This window comes from Mirounga angustirostris, unplaced genomic scaffold (assembly GCF_029215605.1).
Source record: "Mirounga angustirostris isolate CCGP_5_RB_7025 unplaced genomic scaffold, mMirAng1.0.hap1 SCAF_16, whole genome shotgun sequence".
NCBI classification, from domain to species: Eukaryota; Metazoa; Chordata; class Mammalia; order Carnivora; family Phocidae; genus Mirounga; species Mirounga angustirostris.
In genome coordinates this window covers 14,012,483-14,034,100 of record NW_026991724.1, presented here as the reverse complement: position 1 = coordinate 14,034,100, position 21,618 = coordinate 14,012,483, and the positions used below count along the sequence as shown (strand labels likewise).

The following is a 21,618-nucleotide window of genomic DNA, read 5'->3' as shown; positions in this document are numbered from 1 at the left end:
ATCTAAATCAGCAGAGGGCTGTGCTTCGAGGATATTAGCATTATTCCTGACAGTCGTCTTCTCTCTCAGTTTGGCCAAGGAGGAAGTCCTGTGGTCACACAGTGATTCCGTTTTAGCACTAACTGGCATTCTGGCTTCTAATCCATTGCTTAGCTCACTAAATTGGAATTAAAACTATCAAGATTAAAAAAAACTGCCAAGATAGATAAGCCTATACTATTTATTTATTTATTTATTTATTTATTTATTTATTTATTTATTTATTTATTTATTTTTAAAGATTTTATTTATTTATTTGACAGAGAGAGAGAGCACAAGCAGGAGGAGCAGGAAAGGAAGAAGCAGGCTCCCTGATGCCAGACTCAATCCCAGGATCCTGGGATCATAAGGTAGATGCTTAACCAACTGAGCCACCCAGGCACCCCCATACTCTTTTTTTAAATCAAAATGATATACATACTGCTGTCTTTGCCAATTTTTTCCATATCAATAAATTAAAAAAAAACAAAACAACCTCTGCTAAGATAGAGACCCTTGTATCAACCAGGATATCCATTGCCTCCTAGACTAAGATACGCTCTCAGAGAGCTGGTGTTTCAGACAAAACTGAGAGAGCAGACACAGGTAGATGAGAGCAAAAAGAATTTTTTGGCTACCAGCCATTAACATGATTACATAGTGCAAAGGCGTGTCTGATTTAAAAACAAAAAAAACAGGATGTTCTGATTGGTGAGACACAGGTGATTTCCTGGTTTGGTAGGAACCAAAACCAGGTTCTCTTTTCGGCGGTCCCAAAAGAGTGGGTAATATCTCTGCTGTATTCTCTTCTAGGACTCTACTCCAAGCAATCTTCATTTCTTTGATTGTACATATTGACATAGGAAGCTCCATAGTGACAGTTTGAAAGGAGTATTAGTAATAAGTAACATAGCTTTTAGATTTAAGACACTAAAATAACTAAAAGTTACCTCATTTCTCCAAAAATCTGTATTATTCTCTGGAACCTGGATAATTCCCTATGTAAGTTATTTATAGTAAGTAAACCCAGGGTCATATTCATTGTAACTGGCTCAATAAATAGTTGTTGAATGAAATTTCACAAAGATATCTCAAACTGGGAGACTCTCCTTGCTAATTTTTTTGCTCCCATTTCCTCATTTCTATTCTTACATAGTTTTGCCTATTTGTTACCTGTTTTCAGTCTCTCTCATCTGAAAATTCCTTCATTTTCTTTCACCAGATTTGTTTGTGTAATTTCCATGGAGTTTTAAGAACTGATAAAGTGAAAGGAGATTTCTTTCATTAAAAAAAAAAAAAATCCCTGCCCCATAAAAGGAGATTTTTAAAGGTATTTGAGACATTTTGGAACTGAAAAGTTATACTTCCATCTGTTTTGTCTACCTCTTCTCTTTCCTTGGATTCCCACTGAATTCCTTTGATGTGTGTAGATTGAATTTGTGTGATGGGAGAGTTTGAGCTACTCTGTTGAGAGGAAAACAACAATGACCACAAAACCCTGCTGAGCTGGTTCTTCTTCTCCCTAATCAGGCACGAGTTTCAAACCAGCTCTCTGTGTTGTCTAGTTCCTCATTGGTGATTTTTCTAGACCTGTCGTACAGGCAGGGGACGTTCAGACAACTATCCCAACTCTTTTTTGACGTTAAGGGATCAAACCAGGGAGAAGTGCTGGTAATTTGGGGAACCATGTGTGTCATAACAAGAGGAATAGGTGTTTTTTTTCATACTGTCATGTCTTTTTGCTTGTATTGCTCAGCATGTAAAGGTGTCGTTGTAGGGGAGAACTTTATCTTTGTATGCCAATGGCAGAAACAACAATCTCAAGTATAGGTTGAAATTCTAGGAATACTTGGCAGATTCAGCTTTCCCAAGACATGTGTTGGTGCCTGGTATTAGATTATTTTTCAAAAGCTTTTCTAGATGTCCAAATGTAGAAATGTGCAGTTTTCAAGCTTCTATTCTATCTACTTTTCTGAACAATTCTGTGTCCTTATTTCCACATGCTTTTAATGTTCTGTGCCCTCTCCAGATTCCAGTGGGGATCTCCCTTTCAAATTCATTAATATTTTATTTACAAGGAGGTCTTGGAATTTCTCCATAAGTGACTAATACATCCTTTGGGGAGGGGAATCTCGATCTGCTGTCTGCTTCCTTAGACACTTGCCAAAGGCTTTCATTTTTATCAGAAACTTCCTGCAGAACTCTGAAAAGTTGCAGTCAGAACACTGACGATTGGAATAAACTGAAGGAAACCTAACCCTTATTTGAATTGTAAGAGTCCTATCTGGGGAATTGGGCCACAGAGAAGGAGATACATTTAGGCCATTGCTGAGCAGCCAGGAATTCCTTACAGGGGACTAGTGAATGCATAAAGTAGATGTGGTTAAATTAATGCCCCCGTGACATTGATAACTCTTGCTCTGCGAAACTGGCTCAGCAAGGTGATTTGCAAGCTGCTGTGCCTTGTGGTGAAATCGTGTTCATTTCTGCCTTCCAAGCTGATGGCTTCAGGTCAACCTGCAACTAGTTGTCAATCGCCTAAAACTCCTGGAAAAAAGGAAAAGTGAGTAAATACTCCAGACAGCACAACAAGCTGCCTCTCATCACTGAGCACTACCCTCCCCCACCCCAGAGATCCTCCTAAGACGTTAGTTAGCAATTTTGGAATTCAAAGGAATGTGCCTGACTTGTGGGAATGATGATTATAGTGATCAAATCACTTAAAAGTTTGCAAAGACTGTTCTGGACCTTGATGGTATCAATATCAGTATTTTGGTTTTGTAAGATGTGATCCCTGCATGAAACTAAGTAAAGGGAACCCTGGATCTTTCTGTGTTACTTCTCACAAACTGCACGTGAATCTACGATGATCTCAAAATAAAAAGTTTAATTAAAAAAAAAAGTTTCCGGGCGCCTGGGTGGCTCAGTTGGTTAAGCGACTGCCTTTGGCTCAGGTCATGATCCTGGAGTCCTGGGATCGAGTCCCGCATCGGGCTCCCTGCTCGGCAGGGAGTCTCCTTCTCCCTCTGACCCTCCCCCCTCTCATGTGTTCTCTCTCATTCTCTCTCTCTCTCAAATAAATAAATAAAATCTTTAAAAAAAAAAAAAGTTTCCAAAGACTTAAAATATAAAACAATGTCCAGATTACTGGACTCTTCTTCACCAAATCAGAGAACTTGATCTAGTCAGGCCTTTTCAAATGGGCAGTAGCTATTAAATTTGAGCTGCTGGGCAAATTTTTCTGGAAGGGCTTCCTTACGTGTTTTTGAACACACCAAAAAAAAAAAAAGCTATTTCTTCTATCAGGTGACAGCTCAAGTAGTGAGTGTTATACCCATGAGCTTGAGTAGTAGCTGACAAGTGTTGTCTTCTTTCTTTAAATCCAACCTATTTTCTGTTGCCTCTTGCTCTTTCCTCATTTCAGTGGGTCACATGAGCTGTTAAGCCCTCAAAAAACTGAAAAACCGATGATCTCTGATTATGAGGAGGGTTCAGGTAAAATAAGTATTGCTTGTGTGTGCAGTTTTCTGAGTGCCCCATAAATAGCACTATTTACTCTTGAATTACTGTGATCTGTCGGTGGAGAGGCAGCTATTACTTTAACTTCCAAATTGATTTTTGGGCATTCTTTAGAAAATTAGGGCCTAAGAAAAATACCTTAAACAGATAAGATTTAGGCAAACCCAATGGTACCCATCATTGTTACCATGAACCATGATGATGACATTGGTGGTGTACACAGAACTTGTGAATTTTATTTTATTTTTTATTATTATTTTTGTTTTAAGATTTTATTTATTTATTTGATAGAGAGAGACACAGCGAGAGAGGGAACACAAGCAGGGGGTGTGGGAGAGGGAGAAGCAGGCTCCCCGCTGAGCAGGGAGCCCGATGTGGGGCTCAATCCCAGGACCCTGGGATCATGACCTGAGCCAAAGACAGATGCTTAATGACTGAGCCACCCAGGTGCCCCAGAACTTGTAAATTTTAAACTGCATGCCCAGTGTCCTTTTATTTGATCCTGGCAATTCAGTGACACATATAATTATCCAGAGAAATTATATCCTCTTTTTACAAATGAAATGTAAACTTGGAGTGCTGGAGTGATTTGAGGTAAGTAAAGCAAATTAGCTCTGTCTTACCTAAACTTAGTCCTCTTTAAAGGGAGACAGTAATCTTGACTTTTTTTTTTTTTTTAATCTTGACTTTCTATCACTCCAGAGTTCTATTTGTAACACAAACTATAACCTGGGCACACAATAAATGTTTGCCAATATTAGTGGTGGTGTAACAACAGTTCACTATTTATCTGAAACAAGTCCAGTTCTATTGTAATTTCTTTTCCCTATGATGTCTAGAGCAGAGAACATTTTCCTACTTTGGACTTGGCTAAGCAACCTTTCAAGCCCTGAGCTTTGTGTTTACTTCAGATTCAAAAGTAGTCTCATGTCAAGATTTGCCTGCAATGACAGAGTAACTCTGTTCATGATTAGAAGGTGAGCATAACTCGGTGAACAGACGGGTTACATAGTTTGGAGGCTCAGGTTTTCCTGACTTGTGAAACGCCTCTTTCCCCAGGCTCAGTCATCAGTTGATAAAACAAGGTGGTAAGACTTATCTCAGTGGATTGGCCTGGGACAGGTTACATTTGTTACCTCCCCAGCATGACTCTACTTGTTCATTTTATTGGCATACTATGGTGAAAAAGCATAGGAACTTGCAGCCTGAAGATTTGGCCTTGTTCTAATTCAGTCACTCCTAATCATGTGACCATGGGCAAGCAATTTAACCTCTCAGTATTTCAATTTTCTCTGCTGTAAAACACAAATAACAATATGAACCTCACACAAGTGTTACAGGGATCAAATGGAACTGTATATATGAAAACAGTTTCTTATTTTTTATTTTATTTTTTAAGATTTTGTTTTTAAGTAATCTCTACACCCAACACGGGGCTTGAGCCCAAAACCCTGAGATCAGGAGTTGCATGATCCACTGACTGAACCAACCAGGCGTCCCTGAGGACAGTTTTTTAAATGCAAAGCACTTCATGCATTCTTCTTTTTTAAATAATCTTTTTATTATGGGGGCGCCTGGGTGGCTCAGTCAGTTAAGCCTCTGACTTCGGCTAAGGTCATGATCTCAGTGTCCTGGGATCGAGCCCCACTTGGGACTCTGTACTCAATGGGGAATCTGCTTGTCCCTTTGCCCCTACCCCTGCTTGTGCTCTCTCTCTCTCTCAAATAAATAAATAAAATCTTTAAATAATCTTTTTATTATTAAAAAAAATGTTCACTATGGGACATTTTAGAAAAGCAAGGCAACCCGAAAGGATAAAACAAAGGCTACTCGTCAAAGCACCCCCTAGAGCAGTAGTCCTTAGCCTTCAACACGTGTCAGAATTGGAGGGCTTGTTCAAACACAGATTGCTGGACTCACTTCCAGAGTTACTGATTCAGTATTTCTGGGGTAGGCACCAAGAATCTGCATTTCCAACAGGTTCCCAGGTAATGTTGGTGTTGTCGACTGACCTAGTGCAAAACACTAATAACTTTATATATGCGTATATGGTGTATATTTTTTATTATTTTTTTATGAAAACACTGCTTCACCCTATCATATAACCTGCCTTTTTTATTCAATGAACTCCACTTTGTACATGCATTTCTCTATACACATGCTTCTGCTGCAGCCGAGCAGGCTCAGAAAGCAAGGAAAGAGATTGCTGACCGTCTGACTGCTGGGAAAGATGAACGAGCTCGGATCTGAGTGGAGCACATTATCCGAGAAGACTACCTTGTGGAGGCCATGGAGATGCTGGAGCTGTATTGTAATCTGCTGCTGGCTCGGTTTAGCTTGATCCAGGCCACAAAGTAAGACCTATGGGACTTTTACCATTTCTTAGGCTCAAAGGGGTGAGAAGGCATCCCCGACCCCTTGTGAGGGAGAGGGTGGGCTTCAACTTGTTGGGACTATGCCAAAGGACTTCGTCTCTAATTTTTATAGGAAGAAGTAGTGCTGTTCAGAGAGACTAGGTCAGTCCAAAGAGCCATTTTTAGAACCAGATGGTTGTCTTTTTTCCCCCTGAGCTTGTAGAAAAGTGGGGAAATACAGACAGAAAAAGAATCCATAATCACCAAATCTGGAGCTAAGAATTTTGGTATATTTCTTTCAGTCTATATATGTATTTCTGTATTTATCTATGTTGTATAAACACATATGTGTGTGTATATGTAGTTATATATACCTATATATACATGTATCTAATTTCAGTTAAGAAGAATTATTTTACATTATATTTTGAACATTGTCCATGGGCTACCTTTCTTTTATTTATTTATTTATTTATTTATTTATTTATTTATTTATTTATTTATTTATTTATTAAAAGATTTTATTTAGGGGCGCCTGGGTGGCTCCATGGTCCCAGGGTTCTGGGATCGAGCCCCGCGTCGGGCTCCCTGCTCAGTGGGAAGCCTGCTTCTCCCTCTCCCACTCCCCCTGCTTGTGTTCCCTCTCTCGCTGTGTCTCTCTCTGTCAAATAAATAAAATCAGATTTTATTTATTCATTTGTCAGAGAGAGAGAGAGAGCACAAGCAGGGGGAGCGGCAGGCAAAGAGAGAAGCAGGCTCCCCACTGAGCAAGGAGCCCAATGCGGGGCTCTATCCCAGAAACCTGGGGTCATGACCTGAGCCAAAGGCAGACGCTTAACCGACTGAGCCACCCAGGCACCCCCATGGGCTACCTTTGAAGCAGGAGCAGGAGTTGGGGGAAGGAACATAAAACCCTGTGTCACATAACTTTGTGTTTGTCTTAGGAAACTGGATTCTGGTCTCGCCGAATCTGTATCTACACTAATCTGGGCAGCTCCTTGCCTCCAGTCAGAGGTACCTGAGTGCCCGTGCCATGACTGTAGGTGAGGGGATCACTAGAGCTACTTGTTTGGAATTGTGGGATTAGTTCGAGGAATCCTTTCTTCTCTTAAAGGACAGCCATAAAAGTATTTTCTCCTGCTAGTCTTTAAGTGAAAAAATAGTTTCCTTTTAATGGCAATGGTAGAAACAAATAAATAAACCTTACCTAAAAAAAAATAATAAAGCAAAATTTGAAATTGGATTTCTTTTGTATGGAGACAGGAATCATAATTTATAAGGTGTTTAGGATTAGAGTTTTTTTTGTTTGTTTGTTTGTTTTAAGATTTTACTTATTTATTTGACAGAGAGAGACACAGTGAGAGAGGGAACACAAGCAGGGGGAGTGGGAGAGGGAGAAGCAGGCTTCCCGTGGAGCAGGGAGCCCGATGCGGGGCTCGATCCCAGGACCCTGGGATCATGACCTGAGCTGAAGGCAGACGCCCAACGAGTGAGCCACCCAGGCGCCCCAGGATTAGAGTTTTTAAGTTTCATGTTTATCAGATATTTAAAAACAAAGCAAAGCACTGTTCTGTTGCTATTGCTGTTGTTTAGATGCTAAAAGAATATAATTCCAATGAGGTAAGATAAAAGTGATTTCTGCTCTTTTGGTGGTTCTTCATCTCAAGCAAATTTGCCATAACTTGATGAATTTTGCCTCTATTTCTTTCTTGGTGATGGTTTGCTCCAGGTATCTAATCAGCTGTATGCAAAGTACAGCCAAGTATATGGCCAACTGTGCCGAACCAACGAGACTGGAACTGTCAGCTCTCAGGTAGTACCCTTCCAGAGACACACATTTTTCTAAGCCAAGAAGTCCAGGAAAAGCAAATATGAGAAAACTCAGAGCACATAATTTTGTGCAGACTGAAAGATGTTTAGAAATAAGTTTTGCGGGGATGCCTGGGTGGCTCAGTCGTTAAGCGTCTGCCTTCCACTCAGGTCATGATCCCAGGGTCCTGGGATCGAGCCCCGCATCGGGCTCCCTGCTCCACGGGAATCCTGCTTCTCCCTCTCCCACTCCCCCTGCTTGTGTTCCCTCTCTCGCTGTGTCTCTCTCTGTCAAATAAATAAATAAAATCTTAAAAAAAAAAAAAAGAAAAAGAAATAAGTTTTGCGGGCGCCTGGGTGGTGCAGTTGGTTAAGCGACTGCCTTCGGCTCAGGTCATGATCCTGGAGTCCAGGGATCGAGTCCCGCATCGGGCTCCCTGCTCGACAGGGAGCCTGCTTCTCCCTCTGACCCTCCCCCTTCTCATGTGCTCTCTCTCATTCTCTCTCTTTCAAATAAATAAATAAAATCTTAAAAAAAAAAGAAGTTTTGCATTGGAGGAAGAGCAACTTGGATAAAGATTTTGCACTAGGGGAGTTCAGATGCTTATCAAAAAACTAGCCTCAAGCAAGCTGAGATGGTTTTTTATGAAGAAAGCATACATTTTCCTAAATGAAACTCGCTTAGTAATATGAAGGAAGTTAATAAACTTAGAAGCTTCAGCCTTTGAACATCTTACATCATGACCACACATATAATTCAGGACTGACAATCAGCTGAGACACAGAGATGTAGCTGCAGTTTGTCTCATGCAGGTAGACACTCTCAGCATTCAGAGTGTCCATTCTGACTGGATGGTGCCTTGCTGTACTGATTGTTGAGTGTGTTGAGTATCACCTCTGACATAATTCATACACTTATAAAATCAGAATCCTCGATTCAAAATGTTTTTTCTTTTGTTTATTTTCTTCCTCTTATTTTACTTGGTTTGGGGTTCTTTCATCCCAGGAGAGGGCTGCCTTATGATACAAACTAAACTCTTTTTTTTTTTTTAAGATTTTATTTATTAGAGAGCGAGCGAGAGAGAAACAGAATGAGAGAGGAGAGGGTCAGAGGGAGAAGCAGGCTCCCTGCTGAGCTGGGAGCCCGATGTGGGACTCGATCCCAGGACCCTGGGATCATGACCTGAGCCGAAGGCAGTTGCTTAACCAACTGAGCCACCCAGGCGCCCAAACTAAACTCTTTTTATTTCTGAGTTTGTAGATATGCGTGTGACCAAATCTGTTACGTTGTTTATCTTGCAGTTAATGTATAGATTAAATGTGAGCACTCTACCCCAGGTTCTAGTAGAACAGTACTTGATAGAAATTGCTAAGAACTATAATGTACCATATAAATCCAAGGCAACCATATGGTGAGTACTTTCAAGAACGGAGACTTGACTTAAAGCTGAGATTTTTATTGTGCACCAGAAGACTTTTATTCTGCTTAGGAATGTGCCTTCCAGAGTAACTCTGGCAGGATTGTAAAGCAGGTGACATTTGCACCTTTTCTCCGCCCACATACTTTTCCAAGACAGAGCTTGACTTCTGCTGTCACATGACCCTTCTAAGTGGGTAACAACAGTAGAAAACAAAGATGAAGATATCTAAAGTGTTATACTTAGAAGTGTGTAAAAAAACAAATAAAAAACAAAACACACACACACTAAGAAGTGTGTTAAACATTTTTAGTTCTTAAGATCTCAGTTTTATCCCAGAGATAATTTGCATTTTAATAAAGAGTTCTTGGAATAAAGGCTGCAAGATCCTAAGGTATTAGGCACTCTCTTTTGGTGTTGGTTAAGAGTATGAGTTCAAGGGGCGCCTGGGTGGCTCAGTTGGTTAAGCGACTGCCTTCAGCTCAGGTCATGATCCTGGAGTCCAGGGATCGAGTCCCGCATCGGGCTCCCTGCTCGGCAGGGAGTCTGCTTCTCCCTCTGACCCTCCCCTGTCTCATGCTCTCTCTCTCTAGCTCATTCTCTCTCTCAAATAAATAAATAAAATCTTTAAAAAAAAAAAAAGAGTATGAGTTCAAAAGTGAAATGGCCCATATTCAGATCCTAGACTCACCATTTATTAACCCTGAGACCTGAGGCATTACCCTTTCAAAGACTCAGTCCTCTGAACTTTAAGAAGGGGGATAATAATAGTTAATAATTATTACCAAGTCTCATAAGTTCGTTGAGATGATTAAATGAGTGAGTATGACTAAGGAAGTTAAATGCAATGCCTGGCACATAGCCAATGTAATCAAGTTTTGCTTTTCATCATCATCACTGAGGGTGGTTTAACCTTCCAAAAGGTAGTCATGGAATGTTTTAGGGAAAGAGGGATATCCCCCTAATGCCTTTGAATTGCTGAGGTGGCATGTACCATGTTGGATTGTGGTTAAGGGGCACATTTCTCTGATGCTTTGCTCCTGATGGTTTCCTGATAGGGACTCTTTTACTCTTTTTTTTTTTTTTTTTTTCTTACAAAGAGTTCTATGGTTTGTTGAAAAAAGACACTTTGTAGAAATTTAGACAATAGAGAAAGGGACTTTGAAGAAGTAAAAGCCGCATGAAATGCCATTAGAGATGTACCCAAGGGCTCAGTCTCTAGACTTTTCCTCTTCCTTCTCTCTTCTTTAGATGATTTCATCCTACCTCATGGTTTTCAATCTCATCTTTATGGTGAGGACTTCCACATGTATATCACTAGCTAAGACTTCTAGGCTGATACAAACTCCAGACTGATATATCCACCCACCTTCTTGATATCTTCACCTGGATGTTTCAGATGCATCTCAAACTTAACATGTCCAAAAGTGCTCCTACCCCTTTCAAGGACCTACTCATTCTATAGTTGACGGCAAGTCTATGCTAAGGCAAAATCTTGATATTTTCCTTGACTCTACCCCTTCTCTCAATGCCTAGCCCCCACCCAATCTTCAGCAAATCTGTTGAGTAACCACTCTACCTTCTAAATATATCCAGAATCCTGTCACTTCCCACCACCTCCACTGACAGCACTCTGATCTAATCTACAACAATCTCTTGCCTGGATGACTGCAATAGCCTCTTAACTGGTTTTCCTGCTTGTACTCCTCTTCCCCATTAACTGATGTTCAGTATAGCAGTCAGAGACCGGTTAGTACCTAAGTCGGATCATGTCACTCCTCTGCTTTTAAAGCCTTCCAATGGCTTAAAAAAAAATTATTTATTTGAGAGAGAGCACGCACACAAGCTGGAGGGGAGGGGCAGAGGGAGAAGAAGCAAACTCCCTGCTGAGCGGGACTTGGGGTGGGGCTCAATCCCTGGACCCTGAGATTGTGACCTGAACTGAAATCAGACGCTTAACCCACTGAGCCACCCAGAGGCCTCCTTCCACTGGCTTTTTATTTCACCTAGAATAACAGGCAGCAGCTTTCCTCTGACCAAGGATGTGGCCCACAGGCACTCTCACCTCTTCTCTCTGGCCTCATTCTCTCTACTCTCCCCTCCTATTTACTCTGCCTCAACCACACTGGCCTCCTCGGGCTTCTTCAAACACACATGCTAGTTCCCACCTCAGGACCTTTGTACTTCCGGTACTCTGTGTTCTCTAGCTATCTGCCCCATCCCTCCCTTACTTCCTTCAGGTCAGCACTTACATGTTCTCTTCTCTGAGTCCCTTCCCAGCTACCTTCTCTGAAATGTCAACCTCTTCCCTCTTCTCTGCTTTATGTTTTTTTTTTTCCTATTGCTCTTATCTCTGTCTAACATACTGTATGGTTCACTTAGTGATCTTGTTTATATCTGTTTCTTCCCCCGGAATATCAGTTGTAGGTGGACAGGGACTTTTGTCTGTTTTGTTCACTGCAGCATCCCTAGTACTGTGCCGACCTTACATTAAGTGGTCAATAGATTCTGTCAAACGAATGAATGAATCCAGAGTTTACCGCTGCTGAAGTTTGATAAACTTTCTTGTAGATCTATCTATGCATATTTATGTGTAGCTCTTGATCATTGATGTACCACAGGGTCTGACCTCATAGGCACTCAAAGCATAGTCACTGAAAGAGAAAGAAGCAGCTTGTGGGCCAGAGGCTCAAAGGTTGCTTTAACTGTCATTGACTTACACTTGGGTCTAAGCTGCATGAGGGCAGGACCCATGTCTCTTTGCTCACCATTTCTTCCCCTGTGCTTCCAAGAATATTTGGCAGGTAGTAGGGATGCAATAAACAAATGTGTGATCAACTGAGAACCCAATGTGATTCTTACCCTCTCACCTCAGGCTGAAGCCCCAACAGCCCCAAATCAGTGTTGGATTTCCTAAGGACGTCAAGAAAGGCACCCGTGGCAGAACAGGTGGGACTTCCGCTGGAACTGGTGATCCCCTCAGGGCATTGCCAACATCTGCACTGGGGCCCTTTCCTATTAAATCCCCAGCCCCTTGTTTCTCATGCCTTCCTCCTGGAAGTCAGATCAGTACAGAAAGGGAAACTGAATCTGGAATGCTACTACCACTAGTGGTAGAGTAGATTTCTGCATGGGCTTTTTGAATAGTACAATAATCTTTGTGAAGTTTTTAAGGGGCATATTTACAGTCATTTAGCTGACGATGTGTTTTCATGCTGAACTCATGAGAACTAGGCCTTTAGTCTTTTATCAGCCTCTTGACAATACCAAAGTAAGACTGCAAGGAACATTTTTATAAGCTGGACAAATCTGAAAGTCTTTAATGTACAGTGATTTAGGCACATGCTTCAATATTTAATTTATATATAGTGAAAACAGTTTACTCTCTTGTTGAAAATAGTATAAAAATCTCAAAACTTTGTATATATAAATCTAGGAAAGTCAAATAAATAGAAGCTAAAGAGCCTTAGACATTAATTTTCTTTGTTCTCTCTTCTTTCAGTATGAAGTAAAGAGAAATTGTTTTTATTCTTTTTACCTTGCTAGGCATTTCTGACCCCATGAAACTCTTTTTTAAAGATTTTATATTTCAGACATAATTTAACTCTGATTTTCCTTGTTGAAATTATTTGTCTGAACCACACCTTGTGTATTGCTCAGCTTCCAGTCTTGGAAGGCAAGTCCTCTGATTTAAAATAAAAAAGAGTTATAATCTCTAGCTCCATCCATGTCATTGCAAATGGCAGGATTTCATTCCTTTTATGGCTGAATAATATTCCATTGTGTATATATACCACATCTTCTTTATCCATTCATCAATTGATGGACACTTGGGCTGCTTCCATATCTTGGCTATTGTAAGTAATGCTGCTATAAGTCATTCAGAGAAAGACAAATACTATATGATTTCACTCACATGTGGAATAAGAAAAAACAAGCAGAAGGAAAAAAGAAGAGAGAGAGAGGGACAAACCAAGAAAGAGTCTTAACTATCGAGAACAAACTGATGGTTGCCAGAAGCGGGGGGGGGGGGGGGGGGGGATGGGTGAAACAGGTGATGGGGATTAAAGAGTGCACTTGTTGTGATGAGCACCAGGTGTTGTATGGAATTGTTGAATCACTATATTGTACACCTGAAACTAATATAACACTGCATGCTAACTAACTGGAATTAAAATAAAACCTTAAAGAAGTAAAATAAAAATGAAAAATAAAACTTTATTATGGAAACTTTAAACATATAGAAAATTAGAGAGAATAATATAATGAACTTCCATGTACCCATCAATTTTAACAGTTGCCAACATTCTGCTTCTTTTCTTTTCTCTCTCTCTTCCTGACACTTTTTTTGGTGGGGAAGAAGGAATTTATTTATTAATTTTTTAAAGATTTTATTTATTTATTTGACAGAGAGAAACAGCGAGAGAGGGAACACAAGCAGGGGGAGTGGGAGAGGGAGAGGGTGAAGCAGGCCTCCCGCTGAGCAGGGACCCCAATGAGGGGCTAGATCCCAGGACTCTGGGATCATGACCTGTGCCAAAGGCAGAAGCTTAACGACTGAGCCACCCAGGCACCCCAGGAAGAAGGAATTTAAAGCAAATCTCAGACATCATATAATTTCACCTGTAAATACTTCAGTATTTATTTCTAACACAAACCCTTTGTTTTTTGTTTTTTGTTTTTAAAGATTTTATTTATTTATTTGACAGAGAGAGAGATAGCAAGAGCAGGAACACAAGCAGGGGGAGTGGGAGAGGGAGAATCAGGCTTCCTGCCAAGCAGGGAGCCCGATGTGGGACTCGATTCCAGGACCCTGGGATCATGACCTGAGCCGAAGGCAGACGCTTAACAACTGAGCCACCCAGGCGCCCCCCCTTTGTTTTTATAATATAAAACAATGCTATTATGATGCCCAATACAATTAAAAATAATTCCTTAATATTATATCATACTCAGTATACATTATATTTGCTAATTGTCTCAAAAGTGCATTTTTACAATTATTTTGTTGAAATCAAGATCCAAAAAGATCTACACATTGTATTTGCTGATATATCTTTTAAATCTTTTCATCCTAATACTTCCTTCTTCCTGCTTGTCCTTTTCTCCTTGCCACTTATTTGTTGGAGAAAGGGTCCTCTGACTTTATTAAACTGAACTATCTTTCACAAGTAGCATCTCCAGGCTTAAAGATAAAAGATTTCTCAATTCTTATATGAGACCACAGGTGACAGAAGAAGTATAACTCATAGTTACTCCTAAAGCTAATTTCCAGAAGGCATAAAAAAAAAAAGAATTCTGCTTCACAAGAAGGAAGCTTGACTGTGATTGAGTTAATTATATGATATATTTATTGAAGGCTTACTATTAAAAATTTTGTATTTGGAACTCAAACCAATGACATCCCGGTGATCTTTTTTCTTTCAGAATGACTCCCACGAGGAGAACAATTTGCTTCCTTTACTGGTTCCTAATAAGTATAGGGAATGCTTGTAGAAACTGGAATTGTTTTATATCTGTTGAAGTTTTCCAGTTGTTGTAAGATTATTCCTTGGGGTGCCTGTGTGGCTCAGTCAGTTAAGCATCTGACCCTTGATTTCAGCTCAGGTCTTGAGCTCAGTGTTGTGAGTTCAAGCCCCATACTGGGCTCCATGCTGGGCATGGAGCCTAGGTAAAAAAAACAAAAAACAAAAAACGGACTGTTCCTCCATAGATGAGAGGTTATTACTGATTCACTAGGAGTACAGTGGGTTCCTTTATGGTAGCTAACAGTTTTCAAAGTGGATGTGGATCTCTGAGACATCTTTAACACACACACAAAAAAAGGTTTTAAAACCACTACCACACTGGATCATCATGGCACATATTTTGAAAAAGTGTGCTTTTTAAAAAAGCCAGATTGCCCTTGAAGCAAGGGCCAACAAAATGTCACCACTACCACCATTTACATGCTGGGGGAGTTGTCTAGTTCTCCAGCCAGATTATATGCTGCCCTCTCAAAAGTAATAATAGCCTACTGTCTTTAAGTCTGGGATTTCTTTCTGGCAGTCTGTATTATTGTGATTTTTAATTATATTTATTGAAATGAACAGGTCCAGAACTCAACCCCCCCAACTTCTCCACAGCCAGAATCAAGATCCAAGATTGGTTTTGATAACTTCATGCTGCCTGATTTGCCCAGTATAAAACCTCAAGCAAGCCTATCCATTGACCCTTATGGTTCTGAGGAAGTCAATTTTGAAGATCTTTTTTTTTTTAAGATTTTATTTATTTATTTGACAGAGACAGAGACAGCGAGAGCAGGAACACAAGCAGGGGGAGTGGGAGAGGGAGAAGCAGGCTTCCCGCTGAGCCGGGAGCCCGATGTGGGACTCGATCCCGGGACCCTGGGATCATGACCTGAGCCGAAGGCAGTCGCTTAACCAACTGAGCCACCCAGGTGCCCCAATTTTGAAGATCTTAACCGGAGACTTGAAATGCTGAAGAAAACCACATAATTCCTTGGTCTTGGATTGGGCAATTAATTGTCCGGGAATCACGGCTCTTCAGCACAAACTTTAATATGGCTACTCATGTGTGGGTCTGAAGTTTCCTCATTTACAATCTCTTCCATCTCTTAAAGTCTGTGGTTCTCTGTAATAGTGTGTGTGTGTGTGTGTGTGTGTCTGCCTGTCTGTTTATGTATACTCATATAATTATTCCTGTCTCTTAAAATTCCATAAATTTTAGATGAAGATTCCTGACCTAAAGAATTTTATTAATTATAGTCAATAAACTCTTGTTTTCTCCTGAATCCTTATTTCTCTCATAATTATTAGTTTTTCCAGGGAGGCAGAATGGTGTGTATTTAAACCCTACCCACTTACTAGCTATAAGACTTTTGGTAAATGGTACCTCTGTCAGATGTGTATGAGAGAGCAAAGAAGCTAGAAGAATATGTGTCTTTTTTTTAAACATTTTTAAAAAGATTTTATTTATTTGTCAGAAAGAGAGAGAGAGCACAAGCAAGGGGAGTGGCAGGCAGAGGGAGAAGCAGGCTCCCCGCTGAGCCCAGAGCCCGATGCAGACTCCATCCCAAGATCCCGGAATCATGACCTGAGCTGAAGGCAGACGCTTAACCGACTGAGCCACCCAGGCATCCCAGAATAAGTGTCTTTTTGTGGCTCAGTCAGATAAGCATCTGACTCTTGGTTTGGGCTCAGGTCATGATCTCAGGCTCCTGATCTCAGGGTTGTGGGATCAAGCCCCGTGGTGGGCACTGCACTCAGCATGGAGTCAGTTTGTCCCTCTCCCTCTGCTCCTGCCCGCCCTCTCTTAAATAAATAAATAAATAAATAAATAAATAAAATCTTTTTTAAAAATGAGTATTTTAAAGAAAGTGTGCAAACAATGAATGAGAAGTGCTGTCAGGAAATCAGTGGAATCCTGTGTGTCTGGGATCTGCCACTTACTAGCTGTAAGCCTCCTTTTTCTCACCTATAAAATGGAGGCAATAATGAGAATTAAAAGAAATAGTGTATGTAAAGCTCTTTAGCACTTAATAGGTGCTCAATAAATATTAGTTTCCTTTTCAGTTTCTATTATTTGCTAAGTTCCAGTGGGCTAAGTATTAGTGACTCTGTGAGACTGGATAAAGGAGAGGCTGAGAAAACAAGATGGTCAGATTATTTTGTTTCTTGTATAATTGTTTTGGTTTTTGTTTTTAGCAGGCTCCATGCCCAGTGTGGAGCTCCAACTTACTCTTGAGCCAAGATCAAGAGTTGGACACTTAACCAACTGAACTACACAGGCACCCCTGTTTTCTTTTTAATTGCCTTTATGTTTTAGAACAGTTTCAGGTTCACAGCAAAATGCCAGATTTATTTATTTATTTTATTTTTTATTTTTTTAAAGATTTTATTTATTTATTTGACAGAGAGAGAGAGACCGCGAGAGCAGGAACACAAGCAGGGGGAGTGGGAGAGGGAGAAGCAGGCTTCCCGCTGAGCCGGGAGCCCGACGTGGGACTCCATCCTCCTGCAGGACCCTGGGATCATGACCCGAGCCGAAGGCAGACACCCAACGACTGAGCCACCCAGGCGCCCTAGATTTATTTTTTTTTAAAGATTTTTATTTATTTACCAGAGAGGGAGAGAGCACGCACACAAGCCTGGGGAGCGGCAGGCTGAGGCAGAGGCAGAGGGAGAAGCAGATGCTTAACAATCTGAACCACCCAGGCACCCCCGGATTAATTTATTTTATTTTATTTTATTTTATTTTATTTTATTTTATTTTATTAAAGATTTATTTACTCATTTAAGAGAGAGGGAGAGAGCATGGGGGGGCGGGCATGGAGCAGACGGAGATGGAGAAGCAGATTCCCTACTGAGCGTGGAGACTGACTTGGGGCTCAATTCCACAACCCATGAGATCCTGACCCAAACCAAAACCAAGAGTTGGATACAACCGACTGAGCCACCTAAGCACTCCTAAATTAATTTAAAAAATATATTATTTATTTGGGGCACCTGGGTGGCTCAGTCGTTGGGCGTCTGCCTTCGGCTCAGGTCATGATCCCAGGGTCCTGCAGGAGGATGGAGTCCCACGTTGGGCTCCCTGCTCAGCGGGAAGCCTGCTTCTCCCTCTCCCACTCCCCCTGCTTGTGTTCCTGCTCTCGCTGTCTCTCTCTCTGTCAAATAAATAAATAAAATCTTAAAAAATAAAATAAAATAAAATATTATTTATTTATGTATTTTAGAGAGAGAGAGCAAGCAAGCGGGGGTGTGGGCGGGGAGGACCAGAGGGAAAGGGACAGACTCCCTGCTGAACGAGGAGCCTGACCCATGCAGGGCTTGTTCTCACCACCCTGAGATCATGACCTGAGCTGAAATCAAGAGTTGGTCGCTCAACTGACTGAGCCACCCAGGTACCCCCCCAAATTAATTTTTTTTTTTAAGATTTTTTATTTATTTGACAGAGAGAGACAAGGCGAGAGACGGAACACAAGCAGGGGGAATGGGAGAGGGAGAAGCAGGCTTCCTGTGGACCCAGTGATCATGACCCTAGGACGAAGGCAGACACTTAATGACTGAACCACCCAGGTGCCCCCAAATTAATTTTTAAATGCAATTATTGGTTATGCAAAATCTTTTTTCAGAATCCTATTTTGTGCCTAGGAGAGTTTACATTGCCCTTTTGCAGGTGACAAAGTGATACCTGTAAACCAACTTCTCCCTTTAAAAAAAATCAGTTTGTTCTTGATTGTTTCATTGAAGGATTTACCCCTCCTCATATAAAGCACATTTATTCAAAGAATATGGGGTCAGATGGAGGATCATCCAAATCCAAGGCCAGGGACCCACTTGCACAGCAAGCCCGCTACCTCTCCTATGGAGTATAGCGCCTCACTCTGGCACCTGTTTGAGTCCTAGATTATCCTCAAGAATGTGTTAGCAGTTCGGTGGAGGATTTTGGTGTTTCCTCAACCAGGAAATTGCTGCATCAGTTACTGTATATGTCCCAACACTTCTTAGACTTCCCAGGCTAATTTTATTTTATTTTATTTTTTATTTATTTTTTTAATTTTAAGTAGGCTCCATGCCCAGCATGGAGCCCAACCCAAGGGCTTGAATCCGCAACCCTGAGATCGAACCCTCCGACCATGAATCAAGACCTGACCTGAGATCAAGAGTCAAATGCTCGTGAAAAAAAAAAGAGAGTCAGATGCTCAACTGGCTGAGCCATCCAGGTGCCCCTTCCCAGGCTAATTTTAAAGCAAATTGTAGATCTGCCTGATTTTAGAGGAGTAAGGATAGGGCTATGCACTTCAAGGAAAACAAAACCAATTTACCATGGAATCTTCTAGACAAATGATGGTGCCCATATTAAGGAACTAAAATTACTTGAGTAGGAAATGAGTCAGAAGCCCTGCTGTGTTTCTGGATAGTGCAGCCCTCTCTGGTGGTCACAGTTCTGTCTTCCTAAACGAGAGAATGGCACTATTTCCTCAAGTTGGGGTTTCAATTGGTTGCAGTCTCATATCTGGTGAGAGTTTTCACTCCAAAAGTGCCAACATAATATAGAATCATTTACAAACCAAATATAAGTACTCTACAAAAACGAAAATATTGTGACACAAAACATCTCGAGTGGCACTCTGGACTGCCTCTTTTAAAAATCTCTAAAGCAAAAAAGGAGCTTGGCTGAGCCTTGTATCCTATGCGCTTTGAAGGAACATAGAGTAGATTTCCTAATGGTCTTGGTAAGAGGTCAAAGAGCATATGGAGTTGGCTTTTAGAGTTTCAATTTTTTTTTTAAGATTTTATTTATTTATTTATTTGAGAGAGAATGAGAGAGAGCAAGCACATGAGAGGGGGGAGGGTCAGAGGGAGAAGCAGACTCCCTGCCGAGCAGGGAGCCCGATGCGGGACTCGATCCAGGGACTCCAGGATCATGACCTGAGCCGAAGGCAGTCGCTCAACCAACTGAGCCACCCAGGCGCCCCTAGAGTTTCAATTTTTACATCATTTCTAGCTCTTTTGTCACATCTGAAAGATTAATTCCTAAACCCTTTTCTCAAACCTGGATAAATTGTGAGTAGGGACCATGCTTAAAAGAATTGTAAAAATGTTTTTTGTAAAAACATTACATAAACAACAGAGGGACTAATTTCTCTCTGACTTTCAGGCTTATTTATAGATTTGGGTGACTCAAACGAGTGGAGCTGCCTCTTTGACTCACATCACTGTCACTGTATTTCCTACAGGGTTGTATCTCCTTCACTCTCCTTTCTCGGCTGAGGTCTCTGGGACGTGGAGAAGCAGGAAGGGTTCCTTGTGAAAGACGCTCACCACATTTCTGCAGGGAGAGCTTTCCCTATCAGCTGTAAAAATCATATGGATTCAGCTGCTGATACTGAGTCATTTAAGAACCCCACTGCATCTGAGCCCAAAAAAGAAGCCCCTCCGCCCCCATTAACACAGATTCCAACTGACATGCCGTGTCTTCCAAAATACCTCTTCACTGCTCTGGTGCCCAAAGACCTCTCATTTTTCTGCCTCTTTTGGGACTAGGATTTATCTGCTGAGTGAAAATATCATTGATATTTTTGTATTTGAGGATTTAAAAAAAAATCTAGTTTGCCTTAATGAGATTAAGGAAGGTACGGTAGTCTCTTTTGAAATGTCTCTTACAGATTCTGTGCACCCAGGGCAGTGTGGTGTAGTGGAAAGACTCAGGCAGTCCGTTTATTAAATGATTGGTATGTAGACTAAAAGATATATACAGTTACTCCTCACTTTTCTTTTCTTTTTTTTTTTTTTTAAGATTTTGTATTTACTTATTTGAGAGAGAGAGAATGAGAGACAGAGAGCATGAGAGGGAGGAGGGTCAGAGGGAGAAGCAGACTCCCCGCCGAGCAGGGAGCCCGATGCAGGACTCGATCCAGGGACTCGATCCCGGGACTCCAGGATCATGACCTGAGCCGAAGGCAGTCGCTCAACCAACTGAGCCACCCAGGCGCCCCCTCCTCACTTTTCAAAAGATCGCATTAGACCGCTTCACTTTTATGAATGACCTACATTAGTACCTGTTTTAGCTAACCAAAGGAAATCTGAAGATTTTCACTTATACCAAAAAAAAAAGAAAGAAAGAAAAGTGAAAATGGCATTCAGCGTTTGTTTTGCAGTGAGTTTTTACAGAGGCAGCATGCACACTGAGCAGTGAGTGTCCCTGCCAAGTTTCTTCCCTGAGATCTACACTAAAATTTAGATAAGATTTATCCTAAAAATTTAGACCTCATATTTATTGAGCCCTTACTATATGCCTGCCACTGTCCTAAGTACTTTAAATGTATCAGCCCATTTGATAAAGACACCAGCTTTAATATGCCAATGCTACTTGCTATTATTAGCTCCATTTTATAGATGGGTACATTGAGGTTCAGAAATCCTCAGAGATGTTAAGTAACTTGCTGCAGGTCACACAATAAAGAGAAGAGCAGCATTTTAAACCCAGGCAGTCTAGCACCAGAAACCAACACTCTTAACTGCTATGGTATAAGGAACGCCTCCATGGTCTGCAAACTCATGATGGATGAGGAGCAAATGAATCAATGTATATAAGAACACTTTTGTGAATTGTAAGACACGATGCACTACTGTTACTTGTAGTGGACGATCAATAAATGGTTTAGCTGAATTGTGTGGTGGCATGAGTACTTATACTTACATTCTAATGATCCTTGATACTTTTCTTTCTTTTTTTTTTAAAGATTTTATTTATTTATTTGAGAGAATGAGAGACAGACAGCACAAGAGGGAAGAGGGCCAGAGGGAGAAGCAGACTCCCCGCTGAGCAGGGAGCCTGATGCGGGGCTCAATCCCAGGACCCTGGGATCATGACCTGAGCCGAAGGCAGTCGCTTAACCAACTGAGCTACCCAGGCGCCCCTCCTTGAAACTTTTCAAAGTGCCTTCACACATTTGATCCCTTGGGATAATAAGCCACTTTTAATCCATTTTG

General features: G+C 41.1%; 1 pseudogene; it reads left to right on the top strand.

Annotated features, from left to right (window-relative positions):
* Positions 1-1,749: 1,749 nt before the first annotated feature.
* LOC123855995 (IST1 homolog) lies at positions 1,750-12,630 on the top strand (annotated as a pseudogene).
* Positions 12,631-21,618: the final 8,988 nt, after the last annotated feature.